The 5,000-nt window shown below is 34.8% G+C and overlaps 1 protein-coding gene across 1 annotated transcript in view; it reads left to right on the top strand.

The window, feature by feature from the left end:
- The window catches only part of LOC106869364 (glutamate receptor), a 702,165-nt gene that overhangs the window by 325,696 nt on the left and 371,469 nt on the right, over positions 1-5,000 (top strand). The window lies entirely within an intron of this gene.

Genomic DNA, 5,000 nt, shown 5'->3' with positions numbered 1-5,000 from the left:
CTATACATATAAACATATATACAGATACACACACATACACACACGCACACACACACACAGACACACACACACATATATATATAGAGAGAGAGACATATATACCTTCGACGGGCAATTTTCACTCACAAGGCTTAGGTCGCCCCGAGGCTAGAAGTAGAAAACACCTGCCGAAGATGCCACGCAGTGGGACTGAACCCAGAACCAATGTAGTTGGGAAGCAAGCTTCTTACAACACAGCCACTACTGCGCCTATATACATATATATATATATATATATATATATATGTGTGTGTGTGTGTGTGTGTGTATATATATATATATATATATATATATATATATATATATATATATATATATATATATATATAAACAAATAGGTATGTGCAGGTATGTGCATACCGACATCCTCCTGTATGTATAGGTGCATATCTGGGTACAGGACATTGCAAACAAACGTAGACGAGAACACACGAGCCACATAGAGAACATTCTATTTCATCAGCTACCCACGTTTTAACACCGGCGTTTCGACGAGCTTGGGCAGGACGCATCGTTAAAACGGCTCGTCCCATGGATCGCAGATTAAATTTTATATATATATATATATACACACACGCTTTTACATAAATTTATGTGTACATATACATTCTCATATGCACTCACACACACGTGTGTATGTGTGCGTGTTGTATGCGCGTGTGTACATATAAGCATATATACGTATACTCGTACAAATATTCATCCGATGTATTTACCAGGGACCAAGTCAGCAGAGTAAAAAGCAGTTCTCAGTGGAACCTAGATGAGCAGATATTGAGACAATGATGCGAAGAAACATATAAAACTGAAAAATTTCGGCCTTATCTTTCTCTCTATTTACATGTCAACGTGTATATATATATATATATATATATATATATATATATATATATATATATATATATATGTATTGTATATCGAATTCAAAGCAGTTTTATTTGTTTATTTAGATATTTGTCCACAGATATTCATCTAAACACACACACACATACAAACACACACGCACAGGCACTCATGCACACACTCACACACACACAAACACAAACAAAAACACGTGAGTATGCATATGTATATATGTATGTATGTATGTATGTATGTATGTATATTGAGATAGAATTTCGTGGGAATGGATTTGCAAGCAACACATTGAAATACCTTAAAACCTCTTTGCTACATCTTGTTTAACATGATATTTTGGTATTGCGCTTCCGGTTACGAAGAGAGCCATTCCTTTTGCCTCTATCAAACGATTATCAGTTGTTATATAATCTGTCAATATTGACATAATTATTCTTTACACGAATGACATGGAAATGCGTGACGCTGAATTAAACATTTAGCATAAACCAGAGGCAGAACATGTTTTCCGTTTCCGTAAGAGGGTGTTATCAAAATCTTGATATATTAATAGTGTAACGTAAACTATATACTTAAAACAAGGTAACACCGAAAACACAAATATGATAAAATAACAATCGAATCAAGAAACACTTTATCTCATGTGAACTGTTTTCATACTCAGTGTAAACTGTCTTAGGTAATACAATATTTGCTGATTTTTTTCCAACCAAGATAACTAACATGATATTCTCTATAACAGAATAATTACTTTTTGTATAATTATACTTAGATTGAGTTTTCAACGAAGAAAACTTATTTTATGATGGTGGAGACTAAAGTGATACATAGTACATAACTGAATATAGTAATATACCAATACAGTCTCCTTTCTTTTCATTATTGACGCCACTAAAATAGGGCACCTTTTATCGTGTTGTCTACTGGTTTCAAACAATATATACGAATATACTATGAGAAAAGGATTAAATATATGCTTGTATGTAGTTATCTATCTCTGTATCTATCTACCTAACTATCTATTTATATACGCACGCGCACACACACACGCACACACGCACGCGCACACACGCACAAACACGCACACACGCAGAGAGGAACGCACATATACCTCCACTCTCTTTCTTTATATATCTATATATATATATATATATGGGAGAATATACGAAAAAACAACAACGGACGAGGACAAGTGGTGTAAATAACAAAAGGATGTATTAGTATGACGCTCGGGAATACGGAAAGTGTTTGACGTTTCGAGCTACGCTCTTCAACAGAAAGAATACGGAGACAAGGAGAAAAACACGGAGAAAAAAAATTGAATAGTGTCCAGTCAACGGTCAATCATAAAATATCTGTAAAAATATGTGACACTTATTCGGTATATATATATATATATATGTGTGTGTGTGTGTGTGTGTGTGTGTGTGTGTGTGTGTGTTTGTGCGTGTCAGAGTTTTCACGTATGTATGTATGCATATAAACATGCATATTACTACATGTATATTTGCACTCAGAAATGTGTGTATGTATATTTTTTGTGTTTCCTTCAGCCTTGAGAAAGCATATATCTCAGTATGTGAAGGTACAACACTTGCTCAAAAATGTCTTCGTTATATTGCCACAATATCTTTCAAGAATATTTATCAGAAATGAAAGCTGTATGGTTGGAAAAAGATGCAACATAGCAAACTGAAATCGCAGTGAAATAGAACGAGAGGTTTGAGTGATTTTCTTGCAACAAATATTTAATGAGATCTGTCAGTTTATACTTAATACATTTCGCTAAATAAAATACGAGCAATAAACTCAAATGGAAAGAGTGAGATATGAGTGGGAGAAATGGGAAACTTTATGCGTGTGTTTGTGAATGAGTGCATTTGCACTTAAGCGATAATTTGCTCAATACACACACGTAGAGAATCTCGAAGTGTTTAATATGCATAGCTTATTATTACTTTTGCACCATGAATTCATTCTAGTGCCTCACACAGGCGATCGTCGTATTTGTTGAATAAATAGCACCTAATGGCATCCTCTCACATAATATGACGTCACCGGTGTTCTGCTATCCGAAAAGCAAATGGCAGATGTCTTTCTGTTTGTTATTGCCGTATGATGATTTAGGATGCAACATAAAACTCTTCTCTATATTTATTTATGTATTTATTTATTTATGTATTTATTTATTCAGTTATTTATTTTGTCACCATTCATTTTGTTAATATTGCAATATGTAATAGTTTTCATTTTGCTCTGTGTTATCATCGTGCACTTTATAAGCGGACTGCATGGTTCTTTGAAAGAGATCTTTCGTAATGAATGACTATAAGTCTCTGATACTAAAGCTGATGAGTCCCTGGACTTGATTTGCTTGGACTTATTCCCAACATAAGTTAGATTGTTTTACGTCTATTTGGTTTTGTGACGGCTTTTTTTTTTCTTCTTAAGCGTCTATAATTTGTTACTAACAAAACAAGACAAGATTAATTTAGCCTACATATTGGTGTAGCTGTGTAAACCTATTTTGTGAAATAATAGTGGATGCATTTGACCTTACAATGCAGTTGTGTCTTCGTATGCAGCTGAGTTTATAATTTTCACAAACTGTATGTTGAAATCGTGGTATTATAGAATTTCTTATAGGCGTTTTGTTATACTCTCTATTCTGGAGTAGAAATATATATCATATAAATAGAAAGCAATGAAAATATTATACCGCTCACGAAACATTCCCTTCCAGAAGGAAGTTGGCCTTCACCGACATCACTTGATGTATCTGGTTTAAAGATATACAATTCTGTAATAACACAAAAGTTGATAATTTATGTGTGACTAAAAACCTCATAGCTGAAAATGAAAATGCCAGAAAAATTTTGTATTTCTACACATAGGCGGAGGAGTGGTTGTGGGGGTAAGTAGCTTGCTTACCAACCACATGGTTCCGGGTTCAGTCCCACTGCGTGGCACCTTGGGCAAGTGTCTTCTACTATAGCCTCGGATCGACCAAAGTCTTGTGAGTGGATTTGGTAGACCGAAACTGAAAGAAGCCCGTCGTATATATGTATGTATATTATATGTATATATATATATACATATATATATATATATATATGTGTGTGTGTGTGTGTGTGTGTGTGTGTGTGTGTGTGTATGTTTGTGTGTCTGTGTGTGTCCCCTCCCCCAACATCGCTTGACAACCGATGCTGAGTGTTTACGTCCCTGTAAACTAGCGGTTCGGCAAAAGACACCGATATAATAAGTACTACGCTTCCACAGAATAAGTCTTGGGGTCGACTTGCTCGATGAAATGTGGTGCTCCAGCATGGCCACAGTCAAATGACTGAAACAAGTAAAACAGTAAAAGAATAGTAAACCATTACTATTATTTTATGTTTTAAGGCAAGAAAGAAGTCACTAGTGATGTCACATATCACGTGATAAGCCGAGTTGTCTTTCCTTCACTATGTTAAACGAACAACTACAAAACATTGTTAACTACAAAACGTTGTATTGCCGGATAACAAGACAACACACACATACACACACCTACGCATAAAACTGCCCACACGCCTACACACAAAATATACACACACACACACAAAAATACACACACACACAGTCACACACACACATATAGTTACACTTGTGTGTGAGTATGTAAAATTTCCATTGTTGAAGTAAATATATAGTAGACTATATTTTTGATAACAGCTCAATACAATCATATGATGCACGCCACAGGCAATATAATTTATAAGCCTATAGAGAGAAAAATATATCAAATTTAATTAAGTTTTTGAAACTCTCGACTTATTGAAAGTCACATATGTATATCGGAAACCCATCGTATTCTAGAATTATGTTTCAGAAAAAAAAAAAAAAAAGATAAATTCGCGCATGTTTAACGCAGCAAACATTTATGGGTAAATTAATTCTTCATAGATATTTCTCGTGCAACGCTTGATTGGTTTAAACTTCTTATAACAAGCAACTGCCGACGCTTCACTATCTCTTAACGGTTAAAATATGCACTTCATTGCGCGCGCACGCACACACAGAGACATACATACGTTTGTGCATATGTGCACACACGTATGTAT

The sequence above is a fragment of the Octopus bimaculoides genome, chromosome 1, assembly GCF_046866305.1.
Source record: "Octopus bimaculoides isolate indiv1 chromosome 1, ASM4686630v1, whole genome shotgun sequence".
In the NCBI taxonomy this organism is placed as follows: domain Eukaryota; kingdom Metazoa; phylum Mollusca; class Cephalopoda; order Octopoda; family Octopodidae; genus Octopus; species Octopus bimaculoides.
This window is presented reverse-complemented; position numbering and strand designations above follow the sequence as displayed.